Source organism: Schistocerca cancellata, chromosome 11 (assembly GCF_023864275.1).
Source record: "Schistocerca cancellata isolate TAMUIC-IGC-003103 chromosome 11, iqSchCanc2.1, whole genome shotgun sequence".
Lineage (NCBI taxonomy): Eukaryota > Metazoa > Arthropoda > Insecta > Orthoptera > Acrididae > Schistocerca > Schistocerca cancellata.
Window position 1 is genome coordinate 45,434,347 of NC_064636.1, and position 23,421 is coordinate 45,457,767.

General features: G+C 44.3%; 1 protein-coding gene across 1 annotated transcript in view; it reads right to left on the minus strand.

The window, feature by feature from the left end:
- The window catches only part of LOC126108165 (uncharacterized), a 150,414-nt gene extending 131,289 nt beyond the window's left edge, over positions 1 to 19,125 (minus strand). Inside the window, exon 1 of the mRNA XM_049913408.1 lies at positions 17,831 to 19,125. The gene's annotated coding sequence lies outside the window, so the exon portion shown is untranslated. The remainder of the gene's footprint in view (positions 1 to 17,830) is intronic.
- Positions 19,126 to 23,421: the final 4,296 nt, after the last annotated feature.

Here is a 23,421-nt window from a genome sequence, read left to right on the forward strand (position 1 = left end):
CTCTACCTGTGAAGGGGACAGTGAAATATCTAGGGGTAACCTTGGATGAGAAGCTACCTTGGACCCCTCATATTAAATCTGCTCCAAGGCAAAAAGTATAAACGATAAGACTCGCCGATGACATTGTTATTTTCGGTGGGAGCGAGGAAGAATAACAGGGGATACAGAATGAAATGAACAGGCTACTGAGTACAGAAATGGACATAGAGTAAAATGAAGAAAGGCGGAGGTGATGTGTAGTAGTGAGTACTAGGAGGGCTTGTGGCAAAAACTGGGGCCTAAGCCCAAGGGGTATGCACTGGATATACACCACAGCGGAGTAAAATGAAGAAAGGCGGAGGTGATGTGTAGTAGTGAGTACTAGGAGGGCTTGTGGCAAAAACTGGGGCCTAAGCCCAAGGGGTATGCACTGGATATACACCACAGCGGAGTAAAATGAAGAAAGGCGGAGGTGATGTGTAGTAGTGAGTACTAGGAGGGCTTGTGGCAAAAACTGGGGCCTAAGCCCAAGGGGTATGCACTGGATATACACCACAGCGGAGTAAAATGAAGAAAGGCGGAGGTGATGTGTAGTAGTGAGTACTAGGAGGGCTTGTGGCAAAAACTGGGGCCTAAGCCCAAGGGGTATGCACTGGATATACACCACAGTGGAGTAAAATGAAGAAAGGCGGAGGTGATGTGTAGTAGTGAGTACTAGGAGGGCTTGTGGCAAATACTGGGGCCTAAGCCCAAGGGGTATGCACTGGATATACACCACAGTGGAGTAAAATGAAGAAAGGCGGAGGTGATGTGTAGTAGTGAGTACTAGGAGGGCTTGTGGCAAAAACTGGGGCCTAAGCCCAAGGGGTATGCACTGGATATACACCACAGCGGAGTAAAATGAAGAAAGGCGGAGGTGATGTGTAGTAGTGAGTACTAGGAGGGCTTGTGGCAAAAACTGGGGCCTAAGCCCAAGGGGTATACACTGGATATACACCACAGTGGTTAGACCTAGGATTTCCTAAGGGACCTTAGTGCGGTGGAGGAAGGTAGAACAGCGGGTTGCTCCTAAAGAGCTTGCTAAGTTGCAGAGATTGGCCTGCTTAGCCATAACAGGCGGAATTAGCGGCACACCAACCGCTGGAATGGAAGCCATGCCGGAGATGCCTCCACTTCACCTTTGGGTTAAGATGGGGGCAGCAGCTGGGGCATACAGACTTAAAACTGGGCAAAACTAGGTCTCATTCGGATATCCACACTCACACACTAACATAGTGAGTGAGGTAAATATAGGTATGGCTGGGGAAATGCCTGCCGACTATATACAGGACTATTACAAATGATTGAAGCGATTTCATAAATTCACTGTAGCTCCATTCATTGACATATGGTCACGACACACTACAGATACGTAGAAAAACTCATTAAGTTTTGTTCGGCTGAAGCCGCACTTCAGGTTTCTGCCGCCAGAGCGCTCGAGAGCGCAGTGAGAGAAAATGGCGACAGGAGCCGAGAAAGCGTATGTCGTGCTTGAAATGCACTCACATTAGTCAGTCATAACAGTGCAACGACACTTCAGGACGAAGTTCAACAAAGGCCCACCAACTGCTAACTCCATTCGGCGATGGTATCCGCAGTTTAAAGCTTCTGGATGCCTCTATAAGGGGAAATCAACGGGTCGGCCTGCAGTGAGCGAAGAAACGGTTGAACGCGTGCGGGCAAGTTTCACGCGTAGCCCGCGGAAGTCGACGAATAAAGCAAGCAGGGAGCTAAACGTACCACAGCCGACGGTTTGGAAAATCTTACGGAAAAGGCTAAAGGAGAAGCCTTACCGTTTACAACTGCTACAAGCCCTGACACCCGATGACAAAGTCAAACGCTTTGAATTTTCGGCGCGGTTGCAACAGCTCGTGGAAGCTTGTTTTCAGTGATGAAGCAACATTTTTTCTTAATGGTGAAGTGAACAGACACAATGTGCGAATATGGGCGGTAGAGAATCCTCACACATTCGTGCAGCAAATTCGCAATTCACCAAAAGTTAACGTGTTTTGTGCAATCTCACGGATTAAAGTTTACGGCCCCTTTTTCTTCTGCGAAAAAAACGTTACAGGACACGTGTATCTGGACATGCTGGAAAATTGGCTCATGCCACAACTGGAGACCGACAGCGCCGACATCATCTTTCAACAGGATGGTGCTCCACCGCACTTCCATCGTGATGTTCGGCATTTCTTAAACAGGAGATTGGAAAACCGATGGACCGGTCGTGGCGGAGATCATGATCATCAGTTCATGTCATGGCCTCCACGCTCTCCCTACTTAACCCCATGCGATTTCCTTCTGTGGGGTTATGTGAAAGATTCAGTGTTTATACCTCCTCTACTAAGAAACGTGCCAGAACTGCGAGCTCGCATCGACGATGCTTTCGAACTCATTGATGGGGACATGCTGCGCCGAGTGTGGGAGGAACTTGATTATCGGCTTGATGTCTGCCGAATCACTAAAGGGGCAAATATCGATCATTTGTGAATGCCTAAAAAAACTTTTTGAGTTTTTGTATGTGTGTGCAAGGCATTGTGAAAATATCTCGAATAATAAAGTTATTGTAGAGCTATGAAATCGCTTCAATCATTTGTAATAACACTGTAATAACGCCCAACTGCTTCGACAAGCCTTACAACATAATAATTGGAAGTAGGGAGCAGTGGGAGAAAACAGTTCGACACTGTACAGGGGACATCATTTGGTTCACCGATGGGTCGAAAACAGACCGAGGCGTTGGGGCAGGTTTGTACGGGGTTCAGCCAGGATTGGAGAGCAGCATCTCTCTAGGGAAACTGGCCTCTGTATTCTAAGCTGAAATTATTGCAATCGGGGCATGTATGGAGGAGAATACGCGTAGGTGCTACAATGACCGTAGCATCTACATCTGTTCAGACAGCCAGGCAGCCCTGAAATCATTGGCAGCTCCTGCAACAAGATCTAAGATCGTTACATATTGCCACAGGGCTCTGGTGGAGCTAGGGGGAAGCAATAGGGTGTACCTAGTGTGGGTCCCTGGCCACTCAGGAATATGTGGCAAAGAACAAGCCGATAGATTGGCTAGGATGGGGGCAACAACTCCATTTATTGGACCAGAACCTATGATCAAATTAGAACTACGGAACTGGCTTAGGAAACAGCATGTAGGATATTGGACCGAGGTCCATAAACAAAAACATGGTAAGGTAATGATGCCCAAGCCATGTTTTAAAAGGAGCTCTGTAATCCTGGGCCGGCCGGTGTGACCGTGCGGTTCTAGGCGCTTCAGTCTGGAACCGCGTGACCGCTACGGTCGCAGGTTCGAATCCTGCCTCGGGCATGGATGTGTGTGATGTCCTTAGGTTAGTTAGGTTTAAGTAGTTCTAAGTTCTAGGGGACTGATGACCTCAGATGTTAAGTCCCATAGTGCTCAGAGCCATTTGTAATCCTGGGATTGAACAGGAAAGAGATCAAACTCATGACTGGACTGATGACCGGCCATAGGACCTAAGCTGTTTTAGCTCTCCTGTTAAAATCAATCAGTCAATCAATTACAGTCAGAGTGTACGAGAGCTTAGAAAGACTTGCTATTAACTAAAGCGTAGAATCAGCTTGAGAGCTCATGCATCAAAACTGCTAGCAAGAATAATGTACGGAAGAATGGAAAAGAAAACAGGATATGTTAGATGAGGATCAATTTGACCTTAGGAAAGGCGAAGGAAACGAGCAGTTTGGCGTTGTGCTTGATAATGGAAGCAAGACTTAAAATTTATTGACAAGTTCATAGCATTTCTTCGACACAAGAAAAGCGTTCGACGGAGTAACATAATGCGAGATGTTTGAAATTTTGAGGAAAATGGGAGTTCGGTTTAAGGAAAGACGGGTACATGTCGTACGTATGAGAAGCAAGAAGCAACAAATAAGTCTCGAGGACCAAGAACGAAGCGCTCGGAGTAAAAAGGGTGTAAGACAAGGGGTGTTATCTTTCGTTCCTATTGTTCGTCGAAGAACCAATGACGGATATGAAAGAAAGGTTAAAGGGAGGGATTAAAATGCAAAGTGAAAGAATATAAACGATAAGACTCGCCGATGACATTGTTATTTTCAGTGGGAGCGAGGAAGAATGACAGGGGATAAAGAATTAAATGAACAGGCTACTGAGTACAGAATATGGACATAGAGTAAAATGAAGAAAGGCGGAGGTGTTGTGGAGTAGAAGAAATGAACATCAAATTTGAGATCCACGAAGTAGACGATGTGAAGCAATTGTTCTAATTTGGAAACAAAATAAGAAATGACAGAGGAAGCAAGGAGGACATAAAAAAGCACCCCTGTGGAGTAGAAATGTTCTGGTATCAATAGAAATGTTCTGGTATCAGAAACCGGCCTTAAGCTGAGGAAGAAATTTCTCAGACATTACCCTTGGAACACAGCGCTGTCTGATATTGAATAAAGGAGTGCGAAAAAACCGGTACAGAAGAAAATCGAAGCTTTTATGATTTGGTGGTACAGAGCGATTTTTAAAATTAGTTGGATTGATAGGGTAAGGAATAAGGAGATTCTCTACAGAGTTGCCGATGAAAGAAATACAGGGTGTTACAAAAAGGTACGGCCAAACTTTCAGGAAACATTCCTCACACACAAATAAAGAAAAGATGTTATGTGGACATGTGTCCGGAAACGCTTAATTTCCATGTTAGAGCTCATTTTAGTTTCGTCGGTATGTACTGTACTTCCTCTATTCACCGCCAGTTGGCCCAATTGAAGGAAGGTAATGTTGACTTCGGTGCTTGTGTTGACATGCTACTCATTGCTCTACAGTACTAGCATCGAGCACATCAGTACGTAGCATCAACAGGTTAGCGTTCATCACGAACGTGGTTTTGCAGTCAGTGCAATGTTTACAAATGCGGAGTTGGCAGATGCCCATTTGATGTACGGATTAGCACGGGGCAATAGCCGTGGCGCGGTACGTTTGTATCGAGACAGATTTCCGGAACGAAGGTGTCCCGACAGGAAGACGTTCGAAGCAATTGATCGGCGTCTTAGGGAGCACGGAACATTCCGGCCTATGACTCGCGACTGGGGAAGACCTACAACGACGAGGACACCTGCAATGGACGAGGCAATTCTTCGTGCAGTTGACGATAACCCTAATGTCAGCGTCAGAGAAGTTGCTGCTGTACAAGGTAACGTTGACCACGTCACTATGGGGTGCCATTGGTTACACGTCTCGGTCACCACTTGTTCGCAGTAACGGCACTTTGAACAGTGGACGTTACGTTTCAGATGTGTTACGACCCGTGGCTCTACCCTTCATTCGATCCCTGCGAAACTCTACATTTCAGCAGGATAATGGACGACCGTATTTTACAGATCCTGTACGGGCCTTTCTGGATACAGAAAATGTTCGACTGCTGCCCTGGCCAGCACATTCTCCAAATCTCTCGCCAATTGAAAACGTCTGGTCAATGGTGGCCGAGCAACTGGCTCGTCACAATACGCCCGTCACTACTCTCGATGAACTGTGGTATCGTGTTGAAGCTGCACGGGCAGCTGTACCTGTACACGCCATCCGAGCTCTGTTTGACTCAATGCCCAGGCGTATCAAGGCCGTTGTTACGGCCAGAGGTGGTTGTTCTGGGTACTGATTTCTCAGGATCTATGCACCCAAATTGAGTGAAAATGTAATCACATGTCAGTTCTAGTATAATATATTTGTACAATGAATACCCGTTTATCATCTGCATTTCTTTTTGGTGTAGCAATTTTAATGGCCAGTAGTGTACATAAAGCGCTTGGATATGTGGTACTGCGGCGTCGACCTGTTGGGAACCGCTGGTCACCGTGCAGAGGATGGGAGTTGTGTACATAAACCAGGTGACAGAAGTCAAGTGACACCTCCTAATATCGTGTCGGACTTCCTTTTGCTCAGAGCAGTGCACCAGCTCGTCGAGGCATGGACCTCTATAGCCGTCCATAACTGCGAAAGTGTTATCCGTGCAGTACGAGGTGCATTCAAGTTCTAAGGCCTCCGATTTTTTTTCTCCGGACTGGAAAGACATAGAAACATGCGCATTGTTTTAAAATGAGGCCGCGTTCATTGTCAATACGTCCCAGAGATGGCAGCACCGTACGGCAGATGGAATTTTACCGCCAGCGGCGAGAATGAGAACTGCTTTAAATATTTAAAATGGCGACGTTTTCCTTACTTGAACAGCGTGCAATCATTCGTTTTCTGAATTTGCGTGGTGTGATACCGAACATCGTGTGACAACAAACCGAAACAACCTCAGGCTCGAACAAGCCGGTCTGACGACACGATCGAGAAAGTGGAGAGAATTGTTTTGGGGGATCGCCGAATGACTGTTGAACAGACTGCCTCCAGAGTTGGTATTTCTGTGGGTTCTGTGCACACAATCCTGCATGACGACCTGAAAATGCGAAAAGTGTCATCCAGGTGGTTGCCACGAATGCTGACAGACGACCACACGGCTGCCCGTGTGGCACGTTGCCGAGCAATGTTGACGCGCAACGACAGCACGAATGGGACTTTCTTTTCGTCGGTTGTGACAATGGATGAGACGTGGATGCCATTTTTCAATCCAGAAACAAAGCGCCAGTCAGCTCAATTGAAGCACACAGATTCACCGCCACCAAAAAAATTTCGGGTAACCGCCAGTGCTGAAAAAATGATGGTGTTCATGTTGTGGGACAGCGAGGGCGTAATCCTTACCCATTGCGTTCCAAACGGCACTACGGTAACAGGTGCATCCTACGAAAATGTTTTGAAGAACAAATTCCTTCCTGCACTGCAACAAAAACGTCCGTGAAGGGTTGCGCGTGTGCTGTTTCACCGAGACAACGCACCCGCACATCGAGCTAACGTTACGCAACAGTTTCTTCGTGATAACAACTTTGAAGTGATTACTCATGCTCCCTACTCACCTGACCTGGCTCCTAGTGACTTTTGGCTTCTTCCAACAATGGAAGACACTCTCCGTGGCCGCACATTCACCAGCCGTGCTGCTATTGCCTCGGCGATTTTCGAGTGGTCAAAACAGACTCCTAAAGAAGCCTTCGCCGCTGCCATGGAATCATGGCGTCAGCGTTGTGAAAAATGTGTACGTCTGCAGGGCGATTACGTCGAGAAGTAACGCCAGTTTCATCGATTTCGGGTGAGTAGTTAATTAGAAAAAAAAATCGGAGGCCTTAGAACTTGAATGCACCTCGTATGTTATGTATGAACTGACCTGTCTTTTACGTCCCATAAATTTTAGATGAGATTCATGTCGGCCGATCTGTGTGGCCAAATCATTCTCTCGAACGGTCCAGAATGTTCTCAAACCAATCGCGAACATGAGTTGACAGGACATCGTTGTTTGGGAACTTGATCTCTATAATGGCTGCAAATGGTCTCCAAGTAGTGGAACATAACCATTTCCAGTCAGTGATCGGTTCAGTTGCACCAGAGGACACAGTCCATTGCATGTAAACACTGTCCACTGTCCACGCCATTACACAATGCCTTGGTGACAATTCGAGTCCATGGCTTCGTCAGGTCTGCGCCACACTCTGACCCTACCATCAGCTCTACCAACTGACATCCGGACTCATGTGACCAGGCCAAGGTTTTCCAGTCGTCTAGAGTCCAACCAATATGGTCACGGGCCCAGGACAGGCGCTGCAGGCGATGTCCTGCTGTTAGCAAAGGCACCTGAGTCGGTCGTTTGCTACCATAGCCTATTAACGCCAAATTTCGCCGAACTGTCCTACAACACACGTTCGTCGCACGCCCCACACTGATTTCTGATGTTATTTCGGGCACTATTGCTTGTCTGTTAGCACTGACAACTCTACTCAAACGCCGCTGCTCTCGGTCGTTAAGTGAAGCCACCCGCCACTGCGTTGTCTGTGGTGAGAAGTAACGCCCGAAATGTAGTATTCTCGGCACACTCTTTATACTGTGGATATCGGAATGTAGAATTCCCTAACGATTTCCGAAATGGAATGTCCAATGCGTCTATTCCGTATTCAGTGTCTGCTAATGTGCCGTCTTAATCTCGTCGTAAATCTTTTCACATGAACCATCTGAGTGAAAATGACAGTTGCGCAAATATAATGCCTCGAGTACGCCGTACTATCGCCATCTGTACATGTGCGAATCGCTATCCCGTGACATTTAACACGTCAGTGTATAAATTCTGTCTACACTCTGGAGAGACGGCCGCGGTGGCCAAGCGGTTCTAGGCGCTTCAGTCCGGAACCACGCGACTGCTACGGTCGCAGGTTCGAATCCCGCCTCGGGCATGGATGTGTGTGATGTCCTTAGGTTAGTAGGTTTAAGTAGTTCTAAGTTCTAGGGGACTGATGACCACAGATGTTAAGTCCCATAGTGCTCAGAGCCATTTGAACCATTTTTACACTCTGGACGTAATACACCGTCTGCAGACGCCTTGAGCTGAAACTACTTCAGTACGACAGAGACATGAAAGTAGATATCTTAGGTGTTGCGAAACAACTCAAATCACAGTCTTCTGGTCCAGATGGTACACCAATCAGGTTCCTTTCAGACTCAATAGCGCCTTTCTTAGCAATCATGTACAACCGCTCACTTGATGACAGGTCTGTTCCTAAAGATTGGAAAGTAGCTCAGGTCACACCAATATTCAAGAAAGGAAATAGGAGTAACCCATTGAATTACAGACCCATATCACTGATCTCAATTTGCAGTAGGATTTTAGAGTATGTATTCGAACACTATGAATCACATTGAAGAAAATCACTTATTGATACATAACCAACACGGATTCAGAAAATATCGTTCTTGTGCAACACAGCTACTTCTTTACTCCCATGAAGTAATGTGTGCTGTCGACAAGGGATCAGATAGATTCCACATTCCTAGATTTCCAGAAGCCTTTTCATACCGTTCCTAACGAGCGACTATTAATCAAATTGCGTGAATAAGGACTATCGTCTCAGTTGAGTCACTGGATTCGTGATTTCCTCTCAGAGAGGTCAGAGTTTGTAGTGACAGACGGTAAATCATCGAGTAGAACAGAAGTGATATCTGGCGTTCCACAAGGTAGTGTTATAGGTCCTCTGCTGTTCCTGATTTAAATAAATGACCTAGGTGATAATCTCAGCAGCCCCCTAAGATTGCAGATGACGCTGTAATTTACCGTCTAGTAAAATCATCAGACGATCAATTCGAATTACAAAATGATCTAGAGAGAATTTCTGAATCGTGCGAAAAGTGGCAATTGGCACTAAACAAAGAAAAATGCGAGGTCATCCACATGGGTACTAAAAGAAATCCGATAAATTTTGCGTATACGATAAATCGTACAAATCTAAGGGCTGTCAATTCGACTGCATACCTAGGAGTTACAATTACGAGCAATTTAGATTGGAAAGACCACGTAGATAATATTGTGGGGAAGGCGAAGCAAAGACTGCGCTTTGCTGGCAGAACACTTAGAAGATGCGACAAACCCACTAAAGAGACAGCCTGCATTACACTTGTGCGTCTTCTGCTGGAATATTGCTGCGCGGTGTGGGATCCTTTCCAGGTAGGATTGACGGAATACATCGAAAAAGTGCAAAGAAGGGCAGCTCGTTTCGTGTTATCGCGCAATAGGGGTGAGCCTGCCACTGATATGATACGCGAGTTGGGGTGGCAGTCACTGAAACAAAGGCGGTTTTCTATGCGGCGAGATCTATTTGCGAAATTTCAATCACCAACTTTCTCTTCCGAATGCGAAAATATATTGTTGACATCCACCTACGTAGTGGGAAATGATCATCATAACATAAAATAAGAGAGCTCGAACGGAAAGATTTAGGTCATTTTTCCCACGCGCCATTCGAGAATGGAATGGTAGAGAAGCAGTATTAAAATGGTTCGATGAACCCTCTGCCAGGCACTTAAGTGTGAATTGCAGAGTAACCACGTAGATGTAGAACAGTAGTCGATATCTCTATTTGCTCATGAGCCAGGTACAGGAACTCAGCTCAGGCGTTCGTTCGTCCAAAACAGCACTTCAGTATACCTAGGTCTCAACAGAGAGGCAAAGAATCGTCAGTCTGCTTACAGAGAAGTGACTTAACTCGCTCCTAGCGGCGAAATCGACACTTTGCAAATTCTGACAGTGAGACTTTTCACTGAGGCTCTCGTCACGAAGTCTCTGAAATGAAATGCCGTGCGGTTAGGGCGTCTCGTTCGCCTGGTGCAAGGGTTTTGAGTCGACGGCACTTTGGCGACTTGCGTGTCGATGGGGATGACATGAGGATGAAAGCAACACAGCACCCAGTACCTGAGCCGAGAGAATCTCCGGCCCAGGTGGGAATCGAACCCAGGCCCCTTGTCATGTCAGTCCGTCGCACTGCGAAGTCTTTAGGTCGCTACCGCGCGATGTGTCCTCACGCGCAGCCACAAAGCATTTATAACACTAAATTAACTAAACCATCATTTCTTTGTACATTATAAAAAGTTCAGAAGTTTAAATCACTCGAATTTAGTCCATATCCTTTGTATTACACAGAACTCAAATAATAATTCTGTCTCGAACTCTGGCGGAAATCCCAAAGAGATTCTGGTCATACGAGGTGCATTCAAGTTCTAAGGCCTCCGATTTTTTTTCTCCGGACTGGAAAGAGATAGAAACATGCGCATTGTTTTAATATGAGGCCGCGTTCATTGTCTACGTCCCAGAGATAGCAGCACCGTACGTCAGATGGAATTTTACCGCCAGCGGCGAGAATGAGAACTGTTTTAAATACTTAAAATGGCGACGTTTTCCTTACTTGAACAACGTGCAACCATTCGTTTTCTGAATTTGCGTGGTGTGAAACCAATTGAAATTCATCGACAGTTGAAGGAGACATGTGGTGACGGAGTTATGGATGTGTCGAAAGTGCGTTCGTGGGTGCGACAGTTTAATGAAGGCAGAACATCGTGTGACAACAAACCGAAACAACCTCGGGCTCGCACAAGCCCGTCTGACGACACGATCGAGAAAGTGGAGAGAATTGTTTTGGGGGATCGCCGAATGACTGTTTAACAGATCGCCTCCAGAGTTGGCATCTCTGTGGGTTCTGTGCACAAAATCCTGCATGACGACCTGAAAATGCGAAAAGTGTCATCCAGGTGGGTGCCGCGAATGCTGACGGACGACCACACGGCTGCCCGTGTGGCACGTTGCCGAGCAATGTTGACGCGCAACGACAGCACGAATGGGACTTACTTTTCGTCGGTTGTGACAATGGATGGGACGTGGATGCCATTTTTCAAACCAGAAACAAAGCACCAGTCAGCTCAATGGAAGCACACAGATTCACCGCCACCAAAAAAATTTCGGGTAACCGCCAGTGCTGAAAAAATGATGGTGTCCATGTTCTGGGACAGCGAGGGCGTAATCCTTACCCATTGCGTTCCAAAGGGGACTACGGTAACAGGTGCATCCTACGAAAATGTTTTGAAGAACAAATTCCCTCCTGCACTGCAACAAAGACGTCCGGGAAGGCTGCGCGTGTGCTGTTTCACAGAGACAATGCACCCGCACATCGAGCTAACGTTACGCAACAGTTTCTTCGTGATAACAACTTTGAAGTGATTCCTCATGCTCGCTACTCAGCTGACCTGGCTCCTCGTGACTTTTGGCTTTTTCCAACAATGAAAGACACTCTCCGTGGCCGCACATTCACCAGCCGTGCTGCTATTGTCTCAGCGATTTTCCAGTGGTCAAAATAGACTCCTAAAGAAGCCTTCGCCGCTGCCATGGAATCATGGCGTCAGCGTTGTCAACAATGTGTACGTCTGCAGGGCGAGTACGTCGAGAAGTAACGCCAGTTTCATCGATTTCGGGTGAGTAGTTAATTAGAAAAAAAATCGGAGGCCTTAGAACTTGAATGCACCTCGTACATTAAGCACACCAGCGGCAAGACGCAATCAATACCTTCACTGCGCGATAACAACGGTGAAGTCACTGATGACAGTGCCACTAAAGCAGAGTTATCAAACACGGTTTTCTGAAACTCCTTCACCAAGGATGACGCAGAAAATATTCCTGAAGTCCAATCAAGAAGAATTGCCAAGATGAGAAACATAGAAGTAAATATAGTCAGTGTAGCAATGCAGCTTAAATCACTTAATAAAGGCAAGGCGTCCGGTCCAGGTTGTATACCAGTCAGGTTCCTCTCAGAGTATGCTGATAAAATAGCTACTGCGAAAGCAAAGAGAGCTTCACTGCAAGTTTAAACGCAGCCAAATCCTCTCAGACAAACAGAAGCTAAATGATGTCAAAGTTAGCGTAAGGAGGGCTATGCGTGAAGCGTTCAGTGAATTCGAAACTAAAATTCTATGTACCGACTTGACAGAAAATCCTAGGAAGTTCTGGTCTTGCGTTAAATCAGTAAGTGGCTCAAAACAGCATATCAACACACTCCGGGATGATGATGGCATTGAAACAGAGGATGACACGCGTAAAGCTGAAATACTAAACACCTTTTTCCAAAGCTGTTTCACAGAGGAAGACCGCACTGCAGTTCCTTCTCTAAATCGTCGCACAAACGAAAAAATGGCTGACATCGAAATAAGTGTCCAAGGAATAGAAAAGCAACTGAAATCACTCAGCAGAGGAAAGTCCACTGGACCTGACGGGATACCAATTCGATTCTACACAGAGTACGCGAAAGAACTTGCCCCCCTTCTAACAGCCGTGTACCGCAAGTCTCTAAAGGAACGGAAGGTTCCAAATGATTGGAAAAGAGCACGGGTAGTCCCAGTCTTCAAGAAGGGTCGTCGAGCAGATGCGCAAAACTATAGGCCTATATCTCTGACGTCGATCTGTTGTAGAATTTTAGAACATGTTTTTTGCTCGCGTATCATGTCGTTTCTGGAAACCCAGAATCTACTCTGTAGGAATCAACATGGATTCCGGAAACAGCTATCGTCTGAGACCCAACTCGCTTTATTTCTTCGTTCAAAAATGGTTCAAATGGCTCTGAGCACTATGGGACTCAACTGCTGTGGTCGTAAGTCCCCTAGAACTTAGAACTACTTAAACCTAACTAACCTAAGGACGTCAACACATCCATGCCCGAGGCAGGATTCGAACCTGCGACCGTAGCGGTCGTGCGGTTCCAGACTGAAGCGCCTTTAACCGCTCGGCCACTCCGGCCGGCTATTTGTTCGTGAGACCCAGAAAATATTAGATACAGGCTCCCAGGTAGATGCCATTTTCCTTGACTTCCGGAAGGCGTTCGATACAGTTCCGCACTGTCGCCTGATAAACAAAGTAAGAGCTTACGGAATATCAGACCAGCTGTGTGGCTGGATTGAAGAGTTTTTAGCAAACAGGGCACAGCATGTTGTTATCAATGGAGAGACGTCTACAGACGTTAAAGTAACCTCTGGCATGCCACAGGGGAGTGTTATGGGACCATTGCTTTCCACAATATATATAAGTGACGTAGTAGATATTGTCGGAAATTCCATGCGGCTTTTCGCGGATGATGCTGTAGTATACAGAGAAGTTGCAGCATTAGAAAATTGTAGCAAAATGCAGGAAGATCTGCAGCGGATAGGCACTTGGTGCAGGGAGTGGCAACTGACCCTTAACATAGACAAATGTAATGTATTGCGAATACATAGAAAGAAGGATCCTTTATTGTATGATTATATGATAGCGGAACAAATACTGGTAGCGGTTATTTCTGTAAAATATCTGGGAGTATGCGTACGGGACGATTTGAAGTGGAATGATCATATAAAATTGATTATTGGTAAGGCGGGTGCCAGGTTGAGATTCATTGGGAGAGTCCTTAGAAAATATAGTCGATCAACAAAGGAGGTGGCTTACAAAACACTCGTTCGACCTATACTCGAGTATTGCTCATCAGTGTGGGATCCGTACCAGGTCGGCTTGACAGAGGAGATAGAGAAGATGCAAATAAGAGCGGCGCGTTTCGTCACAGGGTTATTTGGTAACCGTGACAGCGTTACGGAGATATTTAGCAAACTCAAGTGGCAGACTCTGCAAGAGAGGCGCTCTGCATCAAAATGGTTCAAATGGCTCTGAGCACTATGGGACTTAACATCTATGGTCATCAGTCCCCTAGAACTTAGAACTACTTAAACCTAACTAACCTAAGGACAGCACACAACACCCAGCCATCACAAGGCAGAGAAAATCCCTGACCCCGCCGGGAATCGAACCCGGGAACCCGGGCGTGGAAAGCCGCTCTGCATCGCGGTGTAGCTTGCTGTCCAGGTTTCGAGAGGGTGCGTTTCTGGATGAGGTATCGAATATATTGCTTCCCCCTACTTATACCTCCCGAGGAGATCACGAGTGTAAAATTAGAGAGATTCGAGCGCGCACGGAGGCTTTCAGACAGTCGTTCTTCCCGCGAACCATACGCGACTGGAACAGGAAAGGGAGGTAATGACAGTGGCACGTAAAATGTCCTCCGCCACACATCGTTGGGTGGCTTGCGGAGTATAAACGTAGATGTAGATGTATGTAGCAATTATATACAACCACTCGCTCACAGAAAGATCCGTACCAAAAGACTGGAAAATTGCTCAAGTCACACCAATACCCAAAAAGGGAAGTAGGAGTAATCCGCTGAATTACAGGCCTATATCATTAACGTCGATTTCCAGTAGGGTTTTGCAACATATACTGTATTCGAACATTATGAAGTACCTCGAAGAAAACGATTTATTGACACACAGTGAGCACGGATTCGGAAAATATCGTTCTTGTGAAACACAACTAGCTCTTTATACTCATGAAGTAACAAGTGCTATCGACAGGGGATGTCAAATTAATTCCATATTTCTAGACTTCCAGAAGGCTTTCGACACCGTTCCTCACAAGCGTCTTCAAACCAAACTCCATGCCTGCGGAGTATCGCCTCAGTTGTGCGACTGGATTCGTGATTTCGTGTCAGAAAGGTCACAGTTCGTAGTAATAGTCGGAAAGTGAAAGAGTAAAACAGAAGTAATATCCGGCGTTCCCCAAGGAAGTGTTACAGGCCCTCTATGGTTCCTGATCTGTATTAACGACATAGGAGACAATCTGAGTAGCCGTCTTAGATTGTTTGCAGATGATGCTGTCATTTACCGTCTTGTAAAGTCATCAGATGAGCAAAACGACTTGCAAAATGATTTAGGTAAGATATCTGTATAGTGCGAAAAGTGGCAATTGACCCTGAATAAAGAAAAGTGTGAAGTTATTCGCATGAGTACTAAAAGAAATCAGCTAAATTTCGATTACGCGATAAGTCACACACATCTGAAGGCTGTAAATTCAACTAAATACTTAGGTATTACAATTACAAATAACGTAAATTCGAACGATCACATATATAATGTTGTGGGTAGAGCAAACGAAAGACTGCGATTCATTGGCAGAACACTTAGAAGGTGCAACGGGTCTACTAAAGAGACTGCTTACACCACGCTTGTCCGCCCTATTCTGGAGTACTGCTGTGCGGTGTGGGATCCGCATCAGGTGGGACTGACGGATGACATCGAAAAAGTACAAAGAAGGGCAGTTCGTTTTGTATTATCGCGAAATAGGGGAGATAGTGTCACAGACACGATGCGTGAATTGGAGTGGCAATCATTAAAACAAAGGCGTTTTTCGTTGCGACGGGATCTTCTCATGAAATTTCAATCACCAATTTTCTCCTCCGATTGTGAAAACATTCTGTTTGAACCCACCTACATAGGGAGAAATGATAATCACGATAAAATAAGAGAAATCAGGGCTAGCAAAGAAAATTTTAAGTGCTCGTTTTTCCGCGTGCCTTTCGAGAGTGGAACGGTAGAGAGACAGTTTGAAGGTGGTTCACTGAACCCTCTGCCAGGCACTTTATTGTGAATAGCAGAGTAATCACATAGATGTAAATGTAAGAATAATGTGAACAACAGAATGGCGAATAGCCGAAAAAGCGTCACGGGTGGAATACAATGTGTCGATCTGTCTGTCTCACGAATTTCTTCGGCGGGCAGAACCGTAGCCGATTTCGTGCCGGAGGAAAAGAAACTTTGCCACAACAGTGTGCTTCCATCGCCGGGAAGAAGCCATTACAAAAAGATAGACTATTGCGTGCTTAGAGATGTACATGCTATCATTTATCAGGAATAGAACTGATCATAAAAAAAATTGTTGCGAAGTTCCCTCCTCCACGTACTTTACACTCAAAAGCGCATTAAGTACGTAGATGTATATGCTGACATTTGTCTGGAATAGGACTAAAGCTATAAAAAAAAAATTGGTACGAACTTCCCTCCTTCACGCACTTTACAGTCAAAAGCGCATTAAATACGTAGATGCAGAACACTGATATGTCTAGCATTCTAACGGAGACTTACAAGCAGTCGTTCTTCCCACGCACAATTCGTGAATGGAACAGGGAAGGGGGGATCAGATAGTGGTACAATAAGTACCCTCCGCCACACACCGTAAGGTGGCTCGCGGAGTATAGATGTAGATGTAGATGTAGATGTTACTGATCAAGCGAAAGAGTAAGTATCAAAAACCACAAAAACACAGAACTATCGCACAGTCAGCTTAACGACTCATGCGTCCATGTTTCTGACAAAAATTATATTCAGAGGACAGGAAAAGAAAACTGAGGATAGGTTATATGACGATCAGTTTGGCTTTCGGAAAATTAAGGGCACCAGACATGCAGTTCTGAATTTGCGACTGATATCGGAAGCAGGACTTCACAGGGAAATCAAGACTCGTTCATAGGATTTGTAAAGCTAGAAAAAGCGTTAGACAGAGTAAACCGGTGTTAACATGATCGTAATTTTGAGGAAAGTAGGAGAAAGGTGTACGGAAAGCAAGACAATACACAATGCATACAACAAGCAAGAGGGAACATTAAGTGTGTAAGATCAAGAAGGAAGGGTGTAAGAGACAGATGTAGTCTTTGTCCCCTACTATTGTGTCTATACACTGAAAAAGCAATGACAGAAACAAAAGAAATGTTCAAGGGCGGAATTAATATTCAGGGTGAAACGATATCATTAGTATCATCACTGAAACTGGAAGAGGATTACCCGACGTTTGAATGCAATTACGTGTCTAATGAGTATAGAATATGGAATGAGAGTAAAGTGAAGAAGGACCAAACTATCGAGGAGTGGCAGAAAGGCGATTAGCGATACGCATAACATCAAAATTGGAAACGTTGAAGTAGACGAATTGAGGGATTCCACTACTTTAGCAGCAAAGTAACACACTGCATACGAAGCAAGGAGGACACATAAAGCGGACTAGCACAGTCAACATCGAGCCTTAATCCGAGGAAGATACTTCTTATAATATAGCACATTTGGAGGACAACTGTATGGTAGTTAGTCGAGGATTGTGGGAAAACCAGAAACTGGAGTGGAAGAGAACATGCAGAGTTTGACACGCGCTGCTACAGAAAGACGTCGAGAATTAGGCGGACTTACAAGAAATTAGGAGGTTCTCCGCAAAATCGCCGAAGAAAAGGACGGTTACAAGACATGGACAAGAAGAAGCGACATTGTGATAAGATAAAATATGGTAAGACATCAGGGAATAACTTCCATGGTAGTAGAGGGAGATGCCGAAGGTAAAATCTGGCGGAGAAGAGAGAGACTGGAATACATCCAAAACATAACTGAAGACGTAGGGTACCAACGCTACTGTGGGATGAAGAGGTTGGCACAAGAGAGGAATTTCTGGCGGGTCACACCACACTAGCCAGAAAACTGACGACTCAAAACAAAAGTTAAAAAAAAATAAATACAAAATACATAATATTTTCTCTTACTTACCTTCAAATTGTCTTCTGTCTGCAGTTGCCAAATCTGTGTTCTTTGTCTTTTAGTGGCTTCTTAAAAACACGTCACCTCCCTCCAACAATGGTATCACCGCAAAAGTATTGTCCTCCGTGACCGAGCTGAAATATCTTGCTCTTAACAGGAGGTAGACATCAAAATCAACTACTGTTCGAGCAGTAGACGACGGATGTAGATCGTTGTTGATTTTCACAGACCAACATCAACTATCGGCGTCTATGTTCGGTAACGAAATATTCAAACTTTTTACTTGTGGTAACTGTCAAGTGTTAACACTTCACCGTGACAATACACTACAATTGTTTTTTACTTTGACTGTCTCCTTGGCGAAGAGAATAAACGTCGAAAACCTACGCAAAACTGGAAATCTAAAAAAGACACTTTTTTCGAACAATTAGTTGGCAGGTCCTCATTGTCCCCTCACAAAAATTCTGTTACTGTAGCGTAGCACTTGTGTCAACAGTTTAGAGCAAAATATAGATATCTAGGTAAGTCACAGCCGTCTAGAAACACAGCACCTTCTCTAGTAATCGGCACAGATGTCCTCCGTGGAAGCAAATCACGCACGTAACCCAGAAAGATCCGTTTCACTAGAGTATTCTGAAGTCCTTGCGTTTTGCTGAACTACGGGGAAAGATTCGCTCAACAGGTTGTAATGGAAAAAAATGTCCAAGGAATTATTAACCACACAGCTGATGCTCGTAGCTCTGAGGAACACACGAATATGTCAGACTATTTACACACTGAGCAATGTTCCTTCACCCGCTAGGTGTTACGCTGCGTCTTGAAGATCACCCTGTAATGATTCTCGAAGCACCACTGTTGTCTTCGCATCACACTTTATTTGCCCTGGAGGTAAAACTGGGGTCGCAATAGTTTGACCAGATGTTCAGTTTCAGAGACAGTCTAGTGAAGGGATCGAACACGGCATCCAGCAAAACACATCTCTGTACACAGTTACACTTGAGCTGCGCGCAAAATAAGCACTGGAGAAAATATGCACTGACAAAAAAAATTAAAAAATTGAATTGCTATGCAGTCCGCAAAACGAAAAACAGCTAATCGACGAAGCAGGGAGGCTATTATGATAAGAACAAAAATGAAGATTTAATAAAGAGCAAAGGAAAAAATAAAAAAAAATAATAACAAATTTTCCGCGCCAAACGCGTGGTCACATTGTCGAAGCGTCGTGTTCAATTTGCCGAAGAAACTCGCGAGATTGGAAGAGTCATCGGCAGCGAAACTGGGCCGGTTTTCCCGCACTGCCTGGGCTTTTGACGGCAGTGACGTCTCGAACGCCTGCCTCCATCCCCTACACCCTCCCCTCTGCCCCCACCCACGCCAGGGCGACGGAATTGCGCCATCTCGCGCGCGTCTCCCAGCTTCCGCGCTGCCCCAGTCAACGCCTGCAACGAGAGCGGGCCCCGCGTCGCTCATCTGCTATTGGCCGGCCGCTGCCCCCACCACTCCCCAGCGGAGGCGCCAGTCGGCCATACAGCTCGCCGCTTCCCCCACCACCGTGCTCTGCGGAGACATCGGCTCATATCGTCGCGGGAGGCAAGCGTCCGTTCGTTCTCAACCAAACAGTCGCGTAACGCTCTTTCGTTTTTTCTTAGCTCCTCCCCCTCCGCCGCGCCGATGAATCTCTTTCAACTCCTAGCGCTCCATTCACCAGAAGTGCGAACCGTCTTCTGTTTTTTTACTAACGGTTTCGCAGTCCAGAAATAGTCTCTGGCGTCTGTTAACCGGCGCCTGCCGACGTACCGAAGTCGGAAATTAATGCACAAATTGTATGGAATTAAACAATCTTCATTTCGTGCTCGCAAAGAAAACCTGCATAGAATTTTCGCCTTATGCAAGACACAGTTTATTTACTTTTGTTTCACCCATAAGGAAATACGTAGAAATATCGGAACACGTGAGGCAATACTGACCCTACGACTTATCTTAGAAGCTAGGTTAAGGAAAGGCAACCCTACGTTTCTAGCATTTGTTGACTTAGAGAAAGATTCTGACAATGTTGACTGGAATACTCTCTTTCAAATTATGAAGGTGGCAGGGGTCAAATACAGGGAGCGAAAGCTATTTACAATTTGTACAGAAACCAGATGGCAGTTATAAGAGTCGAGGAACATCAAAGGGAAGCAGTGGTTGGGAAGGGAGTGAGACAGGGTTGTAGCCTCTCCCCGATGTTATTCAATCTCTATATTGAGCAAGCAGTGAAGAAAACAAAAGAAAAATTCGGAGTAGGTATTAAAATCCATGGAAAAGAAACCTTCGTTTCCAGCATTTTTTGACTTAGAGAAAGATTTTGACAATGTTGACTGGAATACTCTCTTTCAAATTCTGAAGGTGGCAGGGGTAAAATACAGGGAGCGAAAGCTATTTACAATTTGTACAGAAACCAGATGGCAGTTATGAGAGTCGAGGAACATCAAAGGGAAGCAGTGGTTGGGAAGGGAGTGAGACAGGGTTGTAGCCTCTCCCCGATGTTATCCAATCTCTATATTGAGCAAGCAGTGAAGAAAACAAAAGAAAAATTCGGAGTAGGTATTAAAATCCGTGGAGAAGAAATAAGAACTTTGAGGTTCGCCAATGACGCTGTAATTCTGTCAGAGACAGCAAAGGACCTGGAAGAGCAGCTGAACGGAATGGACAGTGTCTTGAAAGGAGGATATAAGATGAACATCAACGAAAGCAAAACGAGGATAATGGAATGTAGTCGAATTAATTGGGGTGATATAAAGGAAATAAGACACTTAAAGTAGTAAATGAATTTTGCTATTTGGGGAGCAAAATAACTGATGATGGTCGAAGTAGAGAGGATATAAAATGTAGACTGGCAATGCAAGGAAAGCATTTCTGAAGAACAGAAATTTGTTAACATCGAGTATAGATTTAAGTGTCAGGAAGTCGTTTCTGAAAGTATTTGTATGGAGTGTAGCCATATATGGAAGTGTAACATGGACGATAAATAGTTTGGACAAGAAGATAATAGAAGCTTTCGAAATGCGGTGCTACAGGAGAATGCTGAAGATTAGATGGGTAGATCACATAACTAATGAGGAAGTATTGAATAGGATTGGGGAGAAGAGAAGTTTGTGGCACAACTTGACCAGAAGAAGTGATACGTTGGTAGGACATGTTCTGAGGCATCAAGGGATCACCAATTTAGTATTGGAGGGCAGCGTGGAGGGTAAAAATCGTAGAGGGAGACCAAGAGATGAATATACTAAGCAGATTCAGAAGGATGTAGGTTGCAGTAAGTACTGGGAGATGAAGAAACTTGCACAGGATAGATTAGCATGGAGAGCTGCATCAAACCAGTCTCAGGACTGAAGACCACAACAACGACCACAACAACATGTCTGTGAATGGAAGGAAAGATACGACAGCAATTTTAACTTGGTCTGTAGTGCTACGTGAAAGTGAACGGTTTTTGTTCCAGTTTCCAGTAGTGTTTTTGTAACTTTTGGTGAATTTCAACGCGGGGTAAACCTTTAATTGTTAATTGTATGCGCTTAAATGACATGTAATCGTATAGTGAATGCCATTGCTGTACGTTAGCTATATAGTACTTTTAAACCTGTCAGTTAAATAGGCTCCATAAAAGTTGTTAATAAAAAGTATGCTCTTGGTGACGAACGGGACGGGACAGAATGGTAGTTCTGCCCTGTCACTTTTTGTGCAAGTAAATTTCAAACAATATATATTTCTTTTTTCCCCTATTTTTTACAGGTGGTGTAAACATACCTTAGAAAGACTGATAGATACAATGGGATACTAAATACATGGAAATGGCGGTATCAACCATTTTATTTTCTGAAATGGAAATTTTAAAAGCAAGTAAGGAGTTAAACGCACCCGAATCAACGTTGGAATGATACGTTCACTAAGCTAAGAATAATCGTGACTAGAGAGTTGACAAATAAAATGGAAAATTTACAAATGTGTTCACTGCAGGTCAAGAGGACGAGCTGGTAGCGTACCTGTAATCAATAGACAGCAGATTGCCTAGTCTGACGATAAAACGTCACATGGTCAGATGATTAACCTATCAATTAGCAGAAAGAAATAGCTTACCGCACAGATTTGACAAAGAAAGCAGTCTGGTTGGGCATGACAGGGTTATAGGATTTATTGCTAGACATCCTATGGTTTTCATTCGCAATCCTGAAAATAGGTCGGATGCACGAGGGATGGGATCCAAAAAAATAGCAATAACAGTAAAAATAACTTGGTATTAAGGATGAAAGAGAATTCTACATTTTTCAAAATAATATTAAAATATTTTAGAAGGCTTCTGAGTTCGAGTCTCGGTCCGAAACACAGTTTTAATCTGGCAGGAAATTTTTGATTTGGCGTAAAGTTTTAACTGACAAACAGCTTCCCTGAAACACTTAAAGTTACGGTCTATAAAATAAAATTTATGGGACAAATTTCAATCTTTCAAAATAAAAGCGGGCCTACGACAAGGTGACGGCGTATCCCCAATTCTTTTTTTAATAGTCCGCTGGAGAAAACAGTAAGAATTCGGAACGAAAAACTTATTGAACTCAACATCTCGCCTATAAGCTAAGGAAGAGGAAGCAAAAAGATCGAAATCAACTGTCTTGCACTTGCAGAAGATTTTGCTATACTTTCCGAAAATGTGGCACGAACGAATCTCCTCAAGAAATAGCCAGCAGAACTGGTTTAAGAATTTCTGCAGTAAAAAGCAAAATTTTTAACAAATGTTAAGGATGCTCCAAAATTCCTGGAAACAGATATTGGCCAAGTGTAGAGGGTAAAAAAATTCAAATATCTAGGGGAGATATTCCAAAAAAATGTTTTGAAAAATCTGCATTAGAGGAAACGTTGCATAAAATGGGGAGAGCGTATGGTATCGCCAAAGACCTCTATAATAAGAATTGCCTGGCCAAAACCGCAAAAATAAGACATTATTACACATTAGTGAAGCCAAAATGCCTACATGCAAGTGATGCCTATTATTAAACTATAATTTAGATAAATTAGAAATACTAGAAAGGCCAATTATAAGGAAATTATTAGGACCAGAAGAAGCAGCAGAAGGTTGGAAATTACGAAGTAATGCTTAAAGGTACCAAAATATGGAAAATATTTCAAACGTAATTAGAAAAAAGATGACTCATGTTTTTTGGAAATTTATTTAGAATGATGGACAGTAGATTAACGAATAAGATTTTCAACTATTTGTGGGACAAGAAGTCCACAACAAACTGGGTCAACGAAGTAAAAAAGAATTTAGAAGTAAACAATATACGAGTAAAAGCAGAAGATATAAACAACTGGAAGCCTTTCGGAAAAAATGGATGGATTACAAGGTAGGGTAGCTATAATGACTGGTACATACCGGTCTGAAGATAGAAAGAAGAAGCATAGTGAACAGATGAAAGCACACTTCAAGAAAAGAAAAGAACAAAGAAAGAGGAACTGAAATTGGAACGTGGTCCTCATATGGCCTATTGCAGTAAAAAAATTTAAAAAATATTTTCTTATTGTTAATGATTTTTGAAGATTCCATACTCTTTAGTCTAAACTGTTCA